This window comes from Peromyscus leucopus, chromosome 2, assembly GCF_004664715.2.
Source record: "Peromyscus leucopus breed LL Stock chromosome 2, UCI_PerLeu_2.1, whole genome shotgun sequence".
Taxonomy (NCBI): domain Eukaryota; kingdom Metazoa; phylum Chordata; class Mammalia; order Rodentia; family Cricetidae; genus Peromyscus; species Peromyscus leucopus.
Genome location: NC_051064.1, coordinates 67,796,092 through 67,817,809, shown reverse-complemented (window position 1 = coordinate 67,817,809; position 21,718 = coordinate 67,796,092).

Below are 21,718 nucleotides of genomic sequence, written 5' to 3'. Positions count from 1 at the left end.
AAGCGCCTTATCATTATGTTAACCTTTTCCCCAAAGCATTTAGTGATCTTCATATGCTTTTTTTGTGATATGAAATTATCCTGCTCTGTAGAATGTGAGTAGCTGTGTTAACCAAAGATTTTTATCTGTTGATGCATTTTGTGAGTTCTTAACCATTGATAATACTTTGCTATTTAACTGTTAACTTATTACAAATAAATTATTTAAGAAAATAATTGTCCTTTTATTTTTAGGTATAATTTCATAAACTTACTAAGCATATCTATCCCATCTCTCCACTTTCATGGTCACTGTCCTGACATGGAAGAAAAGCCTTTCCATACTCATTGTCCTTAGTTTAGAGAAAAAATTAGCATCAACTGATTTCTTTCCTCTCCCCCCATGTCCTCACAGCAGCAGGCTTTCTTCTTTCCCCCTCTCTTTTCTTTTCTTTTTCCCCCCTTTTAGACAGTTTTACCACATAAGACCCCAGTGGTCTTGAACTTATGATCCTTCTGTGTCAGCCTTGCTTATGCTGGAATTACAGGCAGGTGCCACTACCCCTGATTCATATGGCTTCCTAATTGTCCTCAAATCACAGCTGTGGTCAGATTGCTTCCATGTTCCTGAACCCTCGGTGTATCATCTACCACACACACACAGACATTGCAAGAGCTAGGCCACCTGCAAACTTGGCCCCATCGTAGCTTCTCCTCCTAACATTGTAACAAACCCTACACGTGTTACATGGGCCAATAAAATGGCTTCACTCCATGATCCATTTTTCCTGCATCTTCCTTTAGCCTTGTGATTTCAGTTGTTTGTTCCATTCTCATTCCTTCCACTTGCCTCTCCCTCTGTATCATTTCTCAGACACTAAATCTTCATGGTTGGTCTTAATATATAACCCCCTTCCACCCTCCATTCCTTCCCCTCACCCTTTTTGAGACGGGGATTCACTCTGTAGCTCAGGCTGACCTCAGTCTCTTGGCCATTCTCCTTCCTCACCTCCCCAGCGCTGGGACTGCAGGCTTGAGCCAACAAGCCCTTGGCTAGGTACTCTTACACAGCGTCCCAGAGTTCTAGTCGACCCACTCACTGCTTCCTCATCTCCTTTATCTGACTTACAACCTCTTTTCCTTTGCCTTGTTTTATGGACACCTGTATATATATCCTGTTCTTTCTGAAAAGCTGAAATCCACTTGAGTACAGGGATGGATTCTGATGTTTAATCCTTACCGTAGCCCTGCAACTTCTAAAATGTGAAAATGATTCCAAGACTATCCATGTCAAGAATATGGTTGACTTCCCCTGGGTGGGGGGAGATAAGACGTTAAAATGAAGCTGCACAGGCTGTTTTCCCCCCTCTGAGAAGCTCAGTCTAATGCTTCTCTTTAAAGCTTCCCATCATTACCATCCAAGAATACCCCTTATAGCACCTGCCTTGTGAATTTCATCACCTAAGAATGAATGGCTTGAGTTGGCCAAAATAAGTATTAAGTTATGCACGACTGGCATTGTCCTTAGGAAGGCGAAAGATGAAAAAGCCTGGGGATAATGGTCAGCTTAACTGCTGACCCAGGCCAAAGGTTAGTCAAAAGTCACATCCTTCACTAGAGAGGTCAATGATATGGAAAGATTTGAAAGGCCAATAGCAATGCAAAGTGAGGGATTTGCAGCAGGTGTTTTGAAAGGAATTTGAAGGCTAGAATGTCCTCCAGGGATCTCAGGAGGCCGGAGGTGGCAAGGCCTCCCCAGCCCAATGTCTTCTTGTGCCCCACTTGCTGCACACTGGAGACAGACAGTCATGCATGACTTCATTTTCTTAACTTCGCTAATGGTGTATCATAAAGAAGTTCTAAAGACACCAGATTTATACATAAGTTTCAGTTAGGCTCATAATTTACTATGTAACATTTATTACAAGACTTTAGAAATTCCCACTCAAGAAATTTCCTTAGTAGACTAATAATGGTTATCATTAGAAAAGTATGGAAAATGTGGACTATAGTGAATGCAATCCCATTCTTTATTCTAAGTAATCATAGAAAGAAATATAGAAAGTAATAACCAGAATTCTGGTCAAAGAAGCATGTGCATGATCTTAGTGTAGAAAATCTCCAGCAGTTCTTTTTTTTTTTTTTGTGATATATATTTTTTTTTACATAATTATTTATATCAGATTTTTTTTATTTAATTTATTAGAATCTGAGATTTATATTGTATCATATCTTTCTTCCAGACTAGCATGTTCATAGTTCTGTTTAAACAAACTATGAATGAGCAAATTTACTGCTAGATGTCAAATGATCAAGCAATCAACTGTCTCACCTATTCGAGCTGATAGCTAGTTCATATTATTGTTCATTCATTTGGTATTTTTTTTTCAATAATTGAGTAAAACTGAAATTTATTATATGCACAGTCTCCTAGGACCTCCATGCTATATATATAGCTCTATGTTCTATTTGTGTCTGATTGTTCATTTTATATCTAGATCCACCATGAGTGAGTACATACCATAACTTCTTTCTGGTTTGGTTACCTCACTCAGGATGATTTTTTCTATTCCATCCATTTGCTGCAAATTTCATGCTTTCATTGTTTTTCTCTGCTGAGTATGCTCCATTGTGTATATGTACCACATTTTTTCATCCATTCTTCTTGATGGCATCTAGGTTTTTTCAGGTTCTGCTATTACAAATAGTGCTGATCTCAGCAGTTCTTGCTGTACCACAAGTAAGACAAAAGGACATCTTCCATTCCGGAATTCACAACCTATGCCGCATAGTGAGACCTTGTCTCTGGGAAAAATTCTTTTTCAAAGAACTATCGATATGAATATTTCAGAATTATATGTAAGGAACACATGAGTATAATATTAAGAATAAGACTGACAAAATTTTCACTCCCTGCCAGACACTGACCCTAAGAACTTCTAGTATATTGACTTACCTAATTCTTATAATAATATTATATTTGCTAATAAAGCATTAATTGTATTCTATTAATTATATGTACTTCTTTTTGTGGTCCTGGGGAGTGAATCTGGGACCTTGGGCATATTTAGCAAGCATTCTACTACTGAGCCACATTCCCAGCCCTAATTACATGCATGTATTATATCAATATTATTGTTGCCATTTCACAAAATATCTAAGAATATATAACTGTTGGTTTACACTGCTGAATCAGAACGTTCCTCTGAGCTGTTTCTGCACAGAAGAATTGCATCATGTAAAGACAGGGTGACTTTTCACACTGTTTTATTTACATCCGAGTCTTACGTTCTTCTTGACTCTAACCATATCCGTGTAACCTCATGACCAGAGACACACTGTTAGGTAAATAAGCACCAAAATCTTTAGGAAGAGGAAGCTTCCTGTCCCAGAAGCTCTGGGCAGTGGTTACCACCAATGAACCTCTGAAAGACAGCTGTACCAAATGTGATGCCATCTGTACCACAGGCAGCCCCACAGTGGGCACCTGTGGGCACCAGCATGAGACAGTTTGGTGTTTTTTTTTTTTTCTAGTCCCTACCAACAGACCTGTTCTGCCTCATCTTGCCTTCCTGCTCTATAAGGGCAAGCAGGCCAGATCAGGACACTTCAAACACTCATTGTATTCCCCTTCCCCTTGGTGGCCCCTCCATCTCTCCTGCTCTCCTGGTCTCAACTCTCCAGAGTTGGAGAGAAAGGAGGACTTAAGGCGTGGCACAAAATGTTCTTCTTCACCACATAGAAGATACATTCTTGCTCTCTGTAAGTCTTCCTATTGGTTTTTGTTAGCTAATCATGTACATGTGTTAGGTTTGAAAGGACTAGAAAAGGGGTGGGAGAGATGGCCCAGTAGTTAAGAGTACTTGCTAGGTCTTGCAGAGAACTCAGGTTCAGTTCCTAGGACCCACATGGCAGTCCACAGCCATCTGTAGCTCTAGTTCCAGGGGCTTTGATGCCTCTTTCTGGTTTCTGTGGACACCAGGCTTGCTTGTAGTGCATATACATGCATGCAGGCAAACACCTATACACATAAAATAAAAGGAAATAAACATTTTCTTTCTGCAAAAAAAGAAAACTTTCTTGTACACAGTCACATGACCACTGTGACCAGATTCTACTTTGGGGTAAACAGAGTGCTATGTTGAAAGAACTTGAATCTACTCCAGAAGTCAGATATTAACTCCAGTGTATAGTTTTAATATTTCACTAAATAAATGTGGATTGAATTCTACCTTATGTGTGTATATGTATGTGCATATATGTTGTCTCTGTGGCCTGGCGATGTCTTCTCCCTGCACACAGGTAACTTGCAGAGTACAATTACACCAGAAACTTGAATGTGCGGACTCCCTTGAACTCCATTCGGGACTGCACAGAGGGTAGATTTTGAAAGAGTTGTCAGCAATGAGACAAGGTGCCTGGAAATTCCCTGGAAGGATGAGATATCTGTCACCTGAGTGGTGTAGCATCTAAGTGATGCTGAGTTGGGGGAGGTCTTATCAGCGAAAGCTGGCAGCGCTGTCCTCTAACTTTTCATTGGTTCCAGTGAGTAACAGGAGAAGGTTGGAGGATCAGGTAGCTTAGATTCCCTTTAACACTCTAGCTAAAACTGTGGCGATCATACAAAACCTTTGAAGATATTTTTGAGGATCTAATTCACTCATAAGGTACAAAATTGTACTGAGGCTGGGAGATAGCTCAGTGGTAGAGCACATGGTTCATGCTCTAAGTCAATTCCCAGTTCCTAAATAAACAAACAAAAAACCCATTCCACTTACTTTATCCATCCATCCTACTTCTTCTACCCACTTTTATCAGTGGGTAATATGCAATAAAACTCTGTATTCTTTTTCTTCCTCCTTCTTAATCTCTTACTACTGTATCCCACAGACTTGCAAATCATACAGCACTTTCACGGAGACTAAAGAGTTTCCATCTTGCCTGCTTGCTCTTATTCTTTCTTCCGGACAGGAGTCCCCAAGAATTCAGCTTCTCTTCATACTGGGGTTATTTTGTTCCCTGCCTTCCCAGGCTGCAGAGATTTTTAAAAGCAACTTGCAACCTATCCTTTGTTGCTCCCTGAGAGGATGTGGGCTCTGACTTCAAGAGGAGAAACACTCACCGTGGAAACTGAGCGGGAGACATGGACTGGAAAAATGACCGAGAAGGTAAAAAGGAGAAGCTAGCTGCGGGGACTTCACCTCTCTGCACTCTGTTCATGGGCATCATGGGCCTCATGATTCACCTCTTGGACACATGTTGTAAATGTATCTGAATATTCAGGTTTGGGTTGAGAAGGAGCCAAAGTGTAAACACTTGCAGTAAATGCTGGTAACTCCCACTGCATGTTTACAGGGCCCAAGGATATCATACATGCCATTTTTAATCCTTCTAATCACTATTTAATGATGCTGTTTATCAAGCTACAGTTACAGGAAACTGTGACCTAGAAGAATCTAGCAGAAAAACTTAAAGCCCAGGCCAGTAGTGACCAGGAAGGCAAGACTCTGAACCAGGTCAGCTTTTCGGGAAAGGCAAAGTTTCTTTTACTTTTTCTTCTGCCTTTTAGAATAGAAATTGGAGCAATGAGATGGCTCAGCAGTTTAAGGTGCTTGCCAAGTAAGCCTGGTTACCTGGGTTCAATCCTCAGAACCCATAGACTCTAAAAAGTTGTTTTTCAATCTCCACACTCAATCCTAGGGCCCCAGAATCTATGCTCGTGAGTACATAAACACACACACACACACACACACACACACACACACACACACACACAGACACGAACCCACGCACACATAAAATAAAAAATAATAGAACCCTTAGCCAGGCTGGCCAGTGAACAATAAGGATCCACCTGTCTCTATAAGCAACTAACATTACAGATGTGAGCTGCCACATCTGTTTTTTATGTAGATACTGGAGCCAGTGAGACAAGTTCAGACAGTAAAATTCCTGCCCCATAAACATGAGAACCTGAGTTCAGATCCCCAGCACCCACACAGAAAGCAGGGCATGGCAGCATGCATCTGTACACTGGTGTAGGAAGGCAGAGACAGGCAGATCCCTGGAGCTTATGATCTGATGGTCCTAGTCTAGTCAATCAGTAAGTGCTAAGTTCACTAAGAGAGCCTGTTTCTAAATACTGAATGAATCAATAAATATGGTGGGTGCTAGCTGACGACACCCAACATTGACCTCTGGTCTCAACAGGCACACATGGGTACAGGCACCACACACACACACACACACACACACACACACACACACACACTTGATTGAGACTCAATATTTATTCATGTGAACATGGAGTCCTTTTTTATGTTTCAAAAAAATGAAAAACTTGATCATGCCCCCTAACTGTAGAGAAAAGTAGTATCAGTCAATTTCCCTGACTTTGCCTGTAAAAAACATTGGATCGTTCAGTTTGTCTATTGTGGTTTTAAACACAAGTTACCCAACAGCCAAAGATGACTCCCACCATCTGTACCACCACATAGCTTTTTTTTTTCTTTTTCTGTTTTTGTCTTTTTCTTAAGCAAAGGAAGGATGCAGACGTCCAAATTCAGAAACGACTAGAATCAAACACCCACTGAACTTTATTCCCTTATCGTATAGAGTCAACCCCTTATCAGTCTGTTGCAGAGATTCTCAGATGTTATCTCCATAGACCAGATTAGGAGGCTAACACTCTCAGTGCTGAGGAGGAGCGAGCCAGTCACCCTCCTCCGTCAGCAGCCCTTGCTCTAGCAATCCAGATAAATCAATTAATAGGATTCAGAGCTGCCATCTTGCCTTTCTCCTCCCTATGCTTACCTCCCCCAGGCTCCCCGGGCCCCTCCGTCCCCTGTCTAATACCATCTGAGAGTCCTTATTTACAAGAGGGCTTGTGCAGGTGCAAGCATTCAGGCCGGCCGCAGCCCGGAGGCCAGTAGCCACCTCTCCCTTCCTATCCTCCAGGCTCTGCTCTTTGTAGGCCACTTTTCTTGTCTCTGCTTTTCAGACCAAAGGCCCCCTCACTGGCTAATCTAATCGGATTATGCTAATTTGTACTTCACGAACCTAAACAGCATAACCAGACTCTGCAGAGGGTTAAGGCTGAGAAGAGAGAGGGACAATGGCTTCAGCGGTAAACCTACCCCCTAAGAGTGCAGGAAGAATGTCGATTCTGTGTTCAGCCTCACAAAGCTGCTCCTCTGGGAAGTCCACAGAGCTCTCGACGTTTTAGAGTGTCCAGGAGCCACAGTGCTAGCCAGAGCATGGCACACATTAGGCACAAACAGGACCAGAGGGAAGGTGTCGTTTCTCCCGGTGTACAGTAAGCCTCCTCTTCCCACTTCTCAGTTACCTGCTGGGTTAGTCAATACCTAACTGATAGATGAGCTGAAGCCATGATGCAATCCCACAAGCTACCTGTGATGCTGGGTGCTCTGGGACGTTCGAAGTTGTTTGAGACTTATTTATTGCACTTGAGAATTCCAGCTCTGGTTGGGAAAGATATTTTAGGTACAGAAACTAGAAAACACCTCCATGGGACAATACGTTTCCTCTTTTGTTTCTGTCGTTGTGGGGCCAGCTCTGCTCCTCGTCTTCCATAGCCTCCTCTGAGTGATTTTGATTTTAAATCGAGAGGACTCATCTAAATCTACTGTTCCCACTCCTTTCCCAGCGTCTTCCTTGCAGAAGGCTGGACCTCCGGAGGCAAAGAGTACCATTCTCTCTCTCACACACAAAATGGGCTTTTGAGACAAACTGGTTTCAAACTCAAAAGCCTCCTGTCTCAGCTCTCAAGGACTGACTGGTATTACTGGTGTTAGCCTCTCAAGTACCAGTTGGTATCACTGGTGTTGACCACCAATCCCAGCACTAATAGCCTTTTAAAGGACCTTTGTGCATTGTTTAGTTGGGGAAAACTACGTGGTGTTCTCAAATGGGAAGGTGAAATCTGCAGAGATGGAGGAAAGTGTTTGGATGCATTGCTGGGAATAAGATAATAAATCCAAGAGACAGGTGGAAATGAAGCCATGTTTAGCATACCGTTCAAAGCTGTTTTTAACATACTATTCTGAAGAGAGGGATGTCAGCACAGACAAAAAGCAGGCCTGGTCTGGGTGCTGATCTGACATAAGATAATGGTTTTTGAAGTCCTGGCTTGAGAGAAGGTCTCCCATAGGCCAGTAGGACTCGACACATCCCCCACCCCTCATTTTAAATTCCCCATCTCATTGGTTTAAGACATAAAGCTATAGTGATATATTGTGTATCAAATAAAGCTTGCCTGAGGGTCAGAAAGACAAAGAACCAGCCACCGTCATGTCTTATCTCTAGAACTCCTCAGCCTGAAAAGCTTCAGCCCAAAGAGCCTGACTGTTTGCTTCTGTGTCCCCAGCGGAAAGACTCTTAGTTCCTGTCTCCTCAAGCCTTATATGCCTTTCTCCACCCTGCCATATTACTTCCTGGGATTAAAGGTGTGTGTGTTTCCCAAGCAAAGGTATGAGATCTCAAGTACTGGGATTAAAGGTGTGTGCCACCCCTGCCTGTCTCTGTTTCTTTCCTAGACTGAGTCAATCTCATGTCGTCCAGGGTGGCTTTGAACTCACAGAGATCCAGACAAATCTCTACCTCCCGAGTGCTAGTCGTGTGCCACCACTGTCCGGCCTCTATGTTTAATCTAGTGCCTGGCTTTGTCCTCTGATCCTCAGGCAAGCTTTATTTGATACACAAAATATCACTACACAAAGTCTTATCTAATGAATAATGTGGGGCTTGAGACTGCCCCCTTTTTTCCGTTCATGGGCTCAGTCAAAGAGCAGACTGCCTTTAACTTTCTAAGTTCTGAGACAAGCAGGTGCTAAAGCCAGCGAGGGAAGGGAGGGCCTGGTGCCTCCTGCTTCTCTGTCACTCTGATGTGCTCTGGGCACGCCTCTCGCTGAAAACCGAACCACAGCAATCTACTCCTTAAACCATCTCAACTCACTTTTAGTCCTGACCATTCCTGTCTACCCAGGGCCTTCCTCTCTCAGGCAAGACATTAATAAACAGTCTCTGAACTGCTGCCTCCCTCTCATCCAGAGCCTTGCCTCTCTTCCTTCTTGCTGCATAGGTTGACTGACACTGGCACTTTGGCTAATTGGTTTCTTCGGGTGGCTGTCCCCTGGGGTGCTGAAGCTTCAGCAGTTGCAGACATGGTCCCTGGAGACTGGCTGCCACACACCTGCCCCTGTCACAGCTTGCAGAGCAATGTGTCTTTTTCCTTTTCCTGAGCCCCTTTTCCCTCTGGGATCTTTCACTGAGTTCTTTTCTGAGCTGAGAGACTCTTGTAATTCACAGTTCATTTACTGAGAGGAAAGGATTAACTACTCTGAAGCGAATGAATGATGGGGGCCTTCTCAGTCAACACTCACCCACTTCCTCCCAGCTCCCTCCCCACAAGCCCAAAGTAGGTTACAGTGACCTACAGGCAGTAATGACCAGTTCCTATCAAGAGAAGTAAAGAAGGCCTATCTTATTTCTCTTCCCAGCTGTACCGGTCACGCCCGCATTACCGATAACTGTTCACCATGTCCGAGCGAAGGGCTGCGATAAAAAATAGAGACAAAGACAGCGGTCATCGTACGATGGATATCGAATGCCTTATTGAAAGAGGAAAAACTTAAAACAACAGCACACAAAAGGAAACCCGGAGGCAGAAGTTCGTCAATGGTCCACATCAGACCAATTTCTAAATTCTGCATCTAAGTATTAACGCAAAATGCAGATACACAACAAGAACTTCCCTTAAGCATCAGAAGGGTGATACGTAGGAATCTGAATAGGAGACATTGATCAAGTCAAGCAAGCAAGGCGCAGCCACTCCCAGTCGGGGGCCAGGGCCCATGGCGCCCACACCCAGCCTCCACTTGTTTCCAGAGTTGTTAGGGCCAGAGAGTGGACTCTGGCAGCCCTAGTGAACTGTTGTTGGCGACCATTTTCAATAAACCAATTAAAGAGACAAGAAAAAGCAGAGGCCAGAGAAAGATGTATCCCATGTGGCCATAGAAAAGCGGCCCTTGGTATCTCCTCCCGCCATCTTTGCGGTCCTATCGTAAGGTAGAGGTTTAACCAGAGGGCAAGAGGTTAACCCAGTCAAGATGTGGGCCTGCCCATCGTTAACTCATTATTTTCTGGGCTCCTCCTTCTCCCCCTCCTCTTCCCCTTCCTCTTCTCCCTCCTCCTCCTCCTCCTCCTCCTCTTTTTCTTATTCTTCTTCTTTCTTCCACCAACACAGGGTTTCTCCATGTAGACCTGGCTATTCTGGAACTCACTCTGTAGACCAAGCTGGCTTCCAACTCTGAGATCCTCCTGCCTCTGCCTCCTGAGTGCTGGGATTAAAGTCATGCACCACCATTCTTGTAGTTGCATAGCCTCAGATTCTGGTTGTAGGAGGACTGCAACTGCAAAAGGCTGAAGGTGAGATTTTAGATGAGTCTAAACAGCAGCACTGAAGTGCCTGCATTCAACTTAGGGTTTTAAAATGTATTTGTGTATGGTTTTTTTGGTTTGGCTGGCTTTGTATGTGATGTGTGTGTGGGGGTGTGTGTGTATGCACACATGTGTGTATGCATGTGGAAGGAAAATGTAACTTTGAGTGTCATTCCTCAGGAGCCATCACCCTCCTTTTTATCTATCTATCTATCTATCTATCTATCTATCTATCTATCTATCTATCATCTATCTATCTACTATCATCTATCTAGCTATTTATTTATTTGCAGAATCTCTTTATAGGACCTGGGGTACACCATTTCAGTTAGACTTTCTGGTCAGCAAGCTTCAAATATCTTCCTGTCTCCACCTCTCCAACACTTATCACCATACTTAGATTTTTACATGGAAGCTGGGGAATTGAACTCTGATCTGAACAGCTTGCACAGTGAGCCCTTTACAATTGATCTGTCTCCCCAGGTGCTGAAAAGTAGTAGTAGTTGTTTGTTTGTTTATTGATTGATTGAGAAGGAATCTCACAATGTAACCGTGGCTGGAATTTTCTGTGTAGCCCAGGATAGCCTTGCACTCTCAGAGATCTGCCTGTCTCTGCCTCCTGAGTGCTGTGATTAAAGATGTGTATCACCACACCCAGCTTCTTCTAGTAGTTTTAAATTAATTTCCTTAGGTGGCTGACTATTCTAGGATAATTTCATATTTTCTTTTGTTACTAGTTTAAATATACAGCAATCTAAATAGCAGTGAGCTTTGGACATACCTTTGGTGTGGATTTTGGTATGTGCGGCTTCCTTTGCCTGATGGAATGCTGCTGTATCAGGTTGCAGTGTTCCATCCACATCTGTTTGTCTAGTTGTCATCATAAACCGAGTCTAAGGGTCAGTGGATGTGAACTGCAGTCTTGGGAGCTGGTCAAGCTAACCACCTTGACCAAATCCAAACCAGTTAGGACAGACACAGCTCTGTGAAACAGATGGCTTCTTCATGAGAACAGAGAAAGCCTAGATTTAAAACTCTAATATTTTAAAGACACTGGAGCAAAAATACTTAGATCTTTTATAAGACTTACTAATAGTCATTACTATTAAACCAGAAAATGTTTCCTGAATTTATTCTGGCCATTTATTTTATGTTTTATCCACCCCAATGTTCCTTAAAGCCAGGCAGAACTCAGTGATCCTGAATAGAACATAATGTGGACCGTCCTCCCCACCCTGCTTACACAGCACAGAGTGTCCTAAGAGCTGTTATGTACATACTGAAAACAGAACCAGGAAGGAGGAAGAGGTTATGTATCAGCTTGGAATGGGCAGGATGCCGAAGCCAAATCCCAACAGCTGTGGGTGTTTTGCCCAGGATCATTCTTAGGGCAGCACATTCTCTGTGGAGGATCCCTGTTCCAGAGAGATCCCGGCCATTTCCAAGACCACAGAATAGCTACACAGAGGGGTCAAGAAGAGTCTAGGTAGACCAGCCTTGCTAGGATGTTCTTGCCCCCAAGCCCATTAACATTAGATTATACCTTTTTGTAAAATAGCAGTTTGCAAAGCTGACCGCTCTTCATCAAGCAGAAATACCAAAATGGGCTGATTTCTTTGGGTCTTTGAGTCTTCATCTTTAAAGGCTCTTGTCCCATTGAAGAGTTTGATTGCTTTTGTTAACCTGTCTTTAGTTTTAAGTGTATCCACCATGACCTTAATAATTGATAAGGAAAGACACCACACCTCTCTTCCCCTACAGTGTGCAGGTTTTTATGGAGATGCAGGGGCCCATCTCTGTGACCATCCCTCAGTTTTCACAAAGACCCAACCCTGAATTGGTGTGTACCACTGACTTGTACCATGGCTTTCTTTCTGGCGATTTGATGCCAAATCTCCTGAGTAGGCTTGGCACTGACTTTCTTTTTGAGCAAGGCTTTCTCTGTGTAACAGTACTAGCTGTCCTAGAACTTGCTCTGTGGACCACATCTTCGTGTGTTTCCTGGCTGTTTTGAAAGCCTCTTTGATGCTGCTGTTGTGCTGGGAAACCTAGGGCCTCCACGGGCTGAGGCTGCTCTGTGTAGGCCCCAGGCCTGGGCACCTCTTTCATGTTCGTCCGTTAGCATGTTTGCTCTTCTTTGTATTCAACTTTCCTTTTAAAAAGGACTGTTTTTTAAAATTATTTATAACAGGTTTTATATATTTTGGGTAAGACGTATATTTTTTAAAGGCATCTGTCGATAATGAAAAAGTAATTTTAATGTAATTTTTTCCTTTTAAGATTTATTATTTTAGTTTTTGAGAATTTCATATATGAGTACTGTTGTTACATCATTCTCTCCCCTCATTTAATCTCATTCATCATTAAAAAAAAATCATCCTTAAAAAACCATATAGCAGAGATTGTGTGCGTGCGCGCATGTTCGTGTATGTGAGGTATCTTTTGGGCAGCAAATTCTTTGGAGAGGCTAAGTGTATGTTTTTATTGTGGTGGTTTGTGTGTTTTTTTCAACTATTTACCTGTTTAGAAGAAATCCTTCCTTGGTTCTAGCCTAGAGTAGTTTTATATGGCTAGTCATCCAAACTTCCTTGTCTCTGAGCTGTCTTCTTGCTTTTATCAGCTTGATTTTTATCTCTATCTCACCTTTCTGCCTGGACAATGTTTGACCACATTCTACTTAAGCCAATACACAGTACATCATCTGGCTTAGGATGGATTTCTTAGTCTAAGCTATGACCTAACTGACCAGACTTGCCTGCCACCTGCTCTAATTAGCTAGTCTCTACATCCCTGTGTCTAATTTTATCCTCAACATCTTTCCTTGTATGGATTTTTGACTACTGGTGACCAGTTGTCCTAATCTTAGTTGGAAAAGGGGTGCCCCCTTATTTAGAACATGACCTAGTAAATCCTAGCTTTTACTTTGGCGTGTCAAGGCTGGGTGCAGTGACAGCATCAGAGGCCATGTTAAGCATTCTTTTCTGCACCAAACAAGTTATATTTTTAGCATAAGCGACTTCCAGCTGAGAGAATGTGAAAGAGAGATACAGAGAAGCTTGAGAACATGCCATATTCAAAGCCACTCTATCATCTTCAAGTATCATAGGGAGCATTATTGCTATTTGTTTTGGAGAATTAATGATTATCATTAACTGCCATTTAAAAATAAAAGACAAAACAAACCAAAAAGGAGAAATTGAAGAAAAAAAAGTCCCACATCTTTTCTTGGAGTGCTATAAACAATTTTTGGTTTTGTGTGTGATGTGCATATTCAAGTTTGAATGTGTGTGAGCACACATGTGTGCAATGTGTGTCCAAGTGGAGGTCTGAAGTTGACATGAGGTATCTTCCTGGACTTCTCTCTACTTTATATGTTGAAGCAGAGTCTCTTCCTGAATCCAGAGCTCACCAGGTCTGGCTGGTCTAGCTAGCCAGATTGTCCCGTGGATCCCCTACCTCTTCCTCCTGAGTTCTGGAATTACAGGAGCCACCAAAGCTGCTTGGTTTTTATGTGGGTTCTTCAGCCTCCTACCTCCCCTACCAAACCATCTTTCCACCCTGCACTAGACAATTTCATTGAACAGTCAAAAGGGTGTAGGTGCCTAAATGCAATAATTAGTCTGCTCATTATTCCCATTAAGATAAGCAGGTAATGGGCTGGTGCTCAGTGGTACAGCACCTGCCTAGCAAATGTGAGGCCATAATTTTAATTCCCAGCAGCCGGGGTGTGGAGTGGGATGGAGGTGAATGCACTAGAGTACAAGTTTGAGTCCTCTGATGTGGTATTTTCTATTCATGACAAGTGAAAATTATTCAGAAAATTTATGATATCAAATAAATAAATATTGATTCATCATAAATGGCCATCATTGAGGGCTTTCTTTGAGCCAGGCACCATTCTTCATATATATTACTATACTCATTACTGCACTTACCTTTACTTTTACTATTTTAGAAACAAGCAGAGAGGCACTCTCCCATGGTAATTTTGTTAGCAAGTAGAAGACCCAAACATCTGGCTTCAGTACTTGCTTCTTAATCACTGTATCTCAAGAAAATTCCTGTTATATTGCATTAATAGTACGAAAAGAGAAGGAGAGAAACTGAGTTCCCTCTGTGGCTGACACTGCGCCAAGCAGTTTCGATGCATTATCTCTTCATTTTGAAAACAACACTGAAACAGTGATGTGACTTCTATTCTAAGGGTGAAGACAGACTTGTAGAGGTTGATCAACAGCCCTCTATATTAGGCCACAGGGAGTGGCTGTTCCGACTGCAGACAGAGCTCTGTGTTCTATGCTATTACCGCACTACATGAGATGAGACATTTTGTTCAAGTCCTTTGGTAGTCAAGGATGAAACTGATATGCTGCTAATTGTAGGGTAGTGCCAACAGGGAGCCAAAGGATAGAGGAGGACTTTCCTATTATGATCTGTTGGGCCCCATCTGAAAGATGAGATAAGTGTTCACTAGGTGAATGAACACTATAACTCACCTGATTTTCACCTGAGATAATGGAGATAAGAAAAGCTTAAATAGTATTTTTAAAGCTATACTCCAGTTTAATAAATTGCTTAAAGGGTGGCTGGGCATGGATTTTCCAAGTTTAAATAACTTTGGGAAATTATCCCTTTCTTAGATTCCCATAAGAAACTCTGCTATTAAAATATTCTCCTTAGTTCTTATTTATTTATGTACACATTTATTCACTTATTTAGTTTTAGACAGGGTCTCATTATGCAGCCTTCATTGGCCTAGAGCTCAGTGGCCTCCTTAAGAGGATCTAGCTTCATGAATAATGTTACTGGTAGACTCTCACATTTTTCAGATTTGATATTTCACAGGATTTACAGAGATTTAAAGAACATATAGTGATTGAAGTGGTCCTTGGAATTTATATTCTAACCATCCATGCATGATGATTCTGCTAACTGAACACTGACTTGAACAGTGGACTTAGGAGATGTGTGATGTATACATACACATTCTATAAGAAAGCTGTGCTATTTTGGTCTCAAGCAATGGGATATGCATTTGTGGATACTTGTTACATGGACAGCTTTCAATAGAATGATTTCCCTCTGTTACTGGTAGGCATCAGAACACACTTGCAATGGATCTATGTTCAAAGGATCTGTTTCTGGATCCCATTGATTCTGATATCCAATTCTCATGGTGGAAATGCAAGAGATTCATCTCTGTCGCTTTCATCCTACTGCTCCATAAGGTGGATGATCTGTTTTCTCCTGTTTTGAGACACAGGAGTTAAGAGGCAGGTGCTGAAGGGCTGGACATGAAGGTGCATGGCTTGAATCCCAGCACTCAGAAGGAAGAAGTGGGTGCATACCAGTGAGTTCCAGGCTAGTCTGATCTGCACAGTGATACCCTGTCTCGAAAAGAAAACAAAACAGGAAGCAGGTGCTGAAGCCAGAGATCCCGATTTCTCCATTTTCTGGAGGAATTGCCTGTATCCAGACACCTTTATGAATTCCCATGTAGGATTCTTTTCATTTGTCCAAGCATTAAGCACTCATTTTGTTCACATTGTTGGTGTGCCAGATAAATCCATCCACCTACACAAATCACAAGCATCTTTCCAACCTTTTCTGTCATCTCCATCTTTTTCTCGTTTTCTGGAGCAGAAGCTGTTAACTGGGACTCATTTCCTTAGCATTCTCCTTAGAGCCCTAAGACAAAAGATGCTGCTTCCACATTCTCAAATGAGAAGCTAGCCTGTCTATGCAGGATGAATAAAAGTTAACAGTCACTCCTGGGATCTTCATGGCCAACAGTCTACGCAGTGAGAAAGCTAAAGGGAAATCCATGGAAGGGAATTCGGAGAGTAGAGTGCTTCCTTTTCTACTTCTCTAGGAGGAAAGATGCACCTTCCTTCCCCCACCCAGACTCTCTTTAAACAGATAAAGGACTATTTTATCTCAAACAACAGAAGGCCAGAAAGGCATAACTGATACATTTGGTTATATGCTATTTTTCCCTCAGGGTTACAAGATGGCTGCTTAAGGCTGAAGACAGGCCATAACAAGGGCATAGGGCTCTCTTATGGGGTGATTACCTTTTCCCCTCTCATTGATCTACTTCCTGTCCTTTCATTATTACTATTGCATTTTAATTCCTACAGCTTTATGGCAGCTCTTGAGGGTGGACAGTATCAGTCTTTCCCCTTTGTTCTTCTTCTCTTAGTTTCAGAAGCTGATAATAGAATTCCCCTTTCATTTAATTTGCCAATATTTGAATGAATATACCTCTTCCGGAGACGCTGGGCAAGCCACATTGAATTTTTAATCTAATACACAGAGGATACGCATGTTGGATTCATCACATGTGGTGTCTGTTATAACTGTACACAGCAAGAATCCTTGGTACATGGAGGTCTATGGCATCAACAACAAACACACAAATATACCCTGTGAATGAGTTAGCACCCGGGCCTGCCTAAGAAAGCTACCAACAACAGAAAAAAAGACTCAAAGGAAAACCCAAACCAACCCTATGACAACACTTACCACATGGGAAGTTGTCTTAGTTAGGGTTTCTTATGCTGTGAAAAGACACCATGACCACAGCAACTCTTATAAAGAAAATACTTATTTGAGGGGCTCGCTTATGGTTTCAGATGTTCAGTCAATTATCAACATGGTGAGGAGCATGGCAGCGTGCAGGCAGAGGCGGTGCTGGAGCTGAGACTGCTGCATTTTGCAGGCAACAGAAAATCAATTGGGCAGTATCCTGAGAATATGAAACCTCAAAACCCGTCCCCACAGTGACACACTTCCTCCAACAAGGCCACACCCACTCCAACAAGGCCACACCTCCTAATAGTGCCACCCCTTATGAGATTATGGGGGCCAAATACATTCTAACTACCATGGAAGTCTTATTCCTCTTCTCTAATTTGCCCTCCATCTGCCCACTGAGCATCCTGACTATAGAGAAATAGAAGATGGAAGGGGAGAAGAGAAGCTGGGAGACAATGGAGTCATCTTACTTCCTTCCCTCATCGATTGACTTGGACAGGTACCTCTGTACCATTCTCCTCATTTGGGAGGGAACATTGATGTTTTTAACTGTTGTGGACTTTTTCTTTAGTATCCCAAATGAGGAGAATGGGATGGGATCTTCTGGGTAACGTTAAAGGATACGATGAGTTACTAACGCCTCTTCAAAGGTCTTCTTGGTTCTCACCTGGCCTTTTCACTGCTGAAGCATCCATCAGGAAAGGAAAACCTTAGCAGTGTTTGAGCTTTGTCCAACATGAGAAAATAACTGTACTAACAGCGTCCTTAAGAGGAACTGGTGGTAACAGAATAAATAAGTCTAGTTCGTTACTGTCTGTCTTTGCATTCTCTCTTTAGCACTAGTTTAAAATAAATGGGTTAAGGAAAATGATAATGTATGCTGGGGTTGTAGGTTAGTTAGTAGAGGGCTTGCTAACATGCACTGAAGCCCTGGGCTTGATCCCCAACACCACAGAAAACCAGATTAAAAGATATCAAGATTAGAAGTTTAATAATAATAATAATAATAATAATAATAATAATAATAATACACAGTGAGTTTTCAAGGCCAGTTTTGGCTATGTCAGATTCTGTATCACAAAAAGAAAGAAAGGAGAGAAAGACAAAGAGGGAGGGAGAGAGAGAAAGAGAAACCTTTTGGGTTTTCTCTCTCTCTCTCTCTCTCTCTCTCTCTGTCTCAGAGATTGCCTCAGATACATAGCAGTGTCTTGTATCTTAACCATGTGATCCAGCCTCCGCCCAAGAGCATATTAACCAGGAAAGGACATCTTTCTTTTCATGGCAGGCAGGCTATGTCTCCTGGAAATGTTGAATGGGGGAGGAGCACAGGATGAGGGATGTTGACACTGAGTATGGTGAGTACCTGAAAGAAGGCCCTGACCCTCTCTGTTATTGGACTAAGAACTGTCCTGCTTTTCTCCTTCTTGGATCTGATTTTCAACTTGTCCTCAGTTTCATGGGGTTCAGTAGCTTCTTTACTTTGCTTAGCCTTCTCAGAATGACTTATTGTCTGTCCTGGAAATTTCTTAAAGTTTTTATTTTATTTATCATCATCATCATCATGATCATCATGATTAGTTGTCTTAGACAAAGCTTTATTGCTGCAAAGAGACACCATGACCACAGCAGCTCCTATAAAGGAAAACATTTAATTGGGGTCTGCTTACAGATCAGAGGTGTATGCCATTGTTGTCATATCGGGAAGCATGGTGGCACACAGGCAAACATAGTGCTGGAGAGGTAGCTGAGAGTTCTACAACTGGATCAGCGCACAGCAGGAAGAGAGAGTGACTCCGGGCCTGGCTTGAGCATCTGAGACCTCAAAGCCCCACCTCCAGTGACATACTTCCTCCAACAAGGCCACATCTACTCTACCTAGGCCACACCCCTAAATGTCACTTTCTATGAGCCTATAAGGGGCCATTTTTATTCAAACCACACATTATTATTGTTGTTGTTGTTATATGTGGGGGAGGGCATTCACATACAGGCACCTGCTTGATAAGGCAGCTATGTGGAGGTTGGAGGACAACTTCCTGTGGGAGTTGATACTTTTCTGCCCCTGTGGGTTCTGGGGACTGAACTCAGGTCATCAGTTTGTGTATCCAGAACTTTTACTCATTCAGCCATCTTTTGGGCCCCCAAAGACTTTTATTTTCTTCAAGTGCCTAGGTCCGTGTTCCAATTTGAACGACCTATGAATTTAATGGTCCCTATTACTCTTGAGCAGAGGTAGATTGCTAAGAGTGTGGTGAACCATGGAGAACTGGCATCTAACGCACTGGTGACTGACTGGCAATTCAGCTTTGATGAAATGAGATCCTCCCCTTTGGTGACCTCAGGTTTTTCTTAGGAAAGTTTGCACTTGGAGACTATTTTTAGTCTAGTAGTTTATATTTACTGGAAGTATGAATGATACTGATACTAAGAGAAAAAGATTTTCATTTCAAGTGTGAGAAATAAGGGGCAAGGTCATATTTTCCCAGACATAACATCAAAAGTATTACCAAATACATATAGAGTAGAATTAAGTGGATTCTCAGACCAACTTAATCACTGAAACATCATGGTGCTGATTGAAGTGGTAGGTATGTTGAGTGTGACCAGCATTCTCTAGTTAACTGTCCTTTATAATTCTGAACATTAAAAAGGTTAAATTCAAAGTACATGTGCTTATGTCCTGTCTTATAATTAATACAGGGTAGTTACTAAATGGCTATTAGAATAACTTTAGATGAGGTGCTGAGATGACTCAGGTGGGTAAAGGCATCTGCCACCAATCCTGAGGACCCAAGTTTCATACCTGGGACCCACATGGTGGAAGGTGAGAACTGACTCCTTCCATATACATGCTGAGGCATATATGCTTCTACACACATATATCTCCACACACATAATAAATAAGTGTACCTAAATTAAAAGCATAACTTTAGACAAAAATGCCTATCTAGCATACTCAAGTTTAGAAGTGCAATCAGTCCCTTCAATATGAGAGTTTCTTTTCTTACACTATTCATGGCTCTCTCTCTCTCTCTCTCTCTCTCTCTCTCTCTCTCTCTCTCTCTCTCTCTCTCTCTCTCTCTCTCTCTGGATTCCTCAAAGTGAAAGGCATGCCACCCAGTGGCTAGGAAGCAGTATTGCAGGAGAGAAAGGAAATGCCATTTGTGATGCTGAGTACAGACATTGAACCACAAAGAAACACGAACACGCTGGGACTAAAATGGGTTATGAGAGTAGCTCTAGAATTAACCTGCTGGTTAATTTTACAGCATGACTACAATGTTTGTATTAATAGAAGCACATTCTGCCAACAGACCTTTATTCATTTACCGGTGTAGTTCTGGACTGTGCATGATTTTATAATCCTCCCTACCCTGGGAACATTTCGAAATGTCTGGAGATATTTTTGATCATCACAACTGGTGTGTGTGTGTGCGTGTGTGTGTGTGTGTGTGTGTGTGTGTGTGTGTGCGCGCGCGCGCGTGTGTGTGCGCGCGCGCGCGTGCATGTGCTTGTACCAAAAATACTACTAAATATCCTATAATGCCTAGGGCAGTCCCAAATGAAAAAGAATTCTCAGTTCAAATGCCAATGGTGCTACTGTTGAGAAACCTGGTTTAGGAAATACTAGTTTCACATATTTCTGAACTAAAAAATGCTTTGAAGAGCTTGAGTCAAAATCCCTTAGATGCTAGTCTGAATAGACCAGCTTTGTTTTCTAAGGTGTATACTTGTTTGGATTTATTTTATCAGCAACTTTTGTGAATCACTTTCAGACTGTCAGAAAAGGTCTGGATGCTCCCAGACAAACAAACTTTCTTTCTTTCTTTTTTTTTTTTTTGTTTTTTTTTGGGACAGGATTTCTCCATGTAGTTTTGGTGCCTTTCCTGGAACTCACTCTGTAGACCAGGCTGGCCTCGAACTCACAGAGATCCGCCTGCCTCTGCCTCCCGAGTGCTGGTGACAAACTTTCTATATCTTGCCTTTCTTCTATTCCAAGTCTTCCCTCTTTCATTCCCTGTTTCCCCCAACTATGCAGCATTCCATTAGACTGAATAATCTATGTAGTGACCAGACGCCAATACAATAGGCACAGACAAAATCTGGATAGAACTTTTCTGTGTGTGATATTACTAGTTCTTTTCCTTTAGATCTTAACACTGTCTTTAGGTACTAGGTGGATGTGGCTATTTACTTTTACACTTGTGTGGTGAAACAAATGTCAGGGAACCTCTAAAACATATGAAAAGAATTAATAAAACCTTGAGTGTTTCTTATTTTATTTTTATAACAAAGTATGCGGGCGGTGGTGGCGCACACCTTTAATCCCAGCACTTGGGAGGCAGAGGCAGGCGGATCTCTGTGAGTTCGAGGCCAGCCTGGGCTACAGAGTGAGTTTCAGGGGAGGTGCAAAGCTACATAGAGAAACCCTGTCTCGAAAAACCAAAAAACAAAACAAAACCAACGTGTGGCAGAGGTTAAAAAAAAAGTTTTTGTTTAGAAGGTGTTTGCTTTGAAAAGCAAGTAAAAAACTATTTTAGTAAGGCTATTGTTTCATAGTAGGTTATGAAACATAGTTATTACCTTTTTTTTTCTTTTCTTTTTCTTTCTTTTTTTTTTTTTTTTACATTTTAAGCACCTAGTGTTCAGGACAGTGCCTCTAGTATCTACTGTTTGGTACAAAGCATGTGTGTAGGTAACAATTGCTAACTGAGTTAAACCAAAGGTTAAATTCAAAAGGAAAA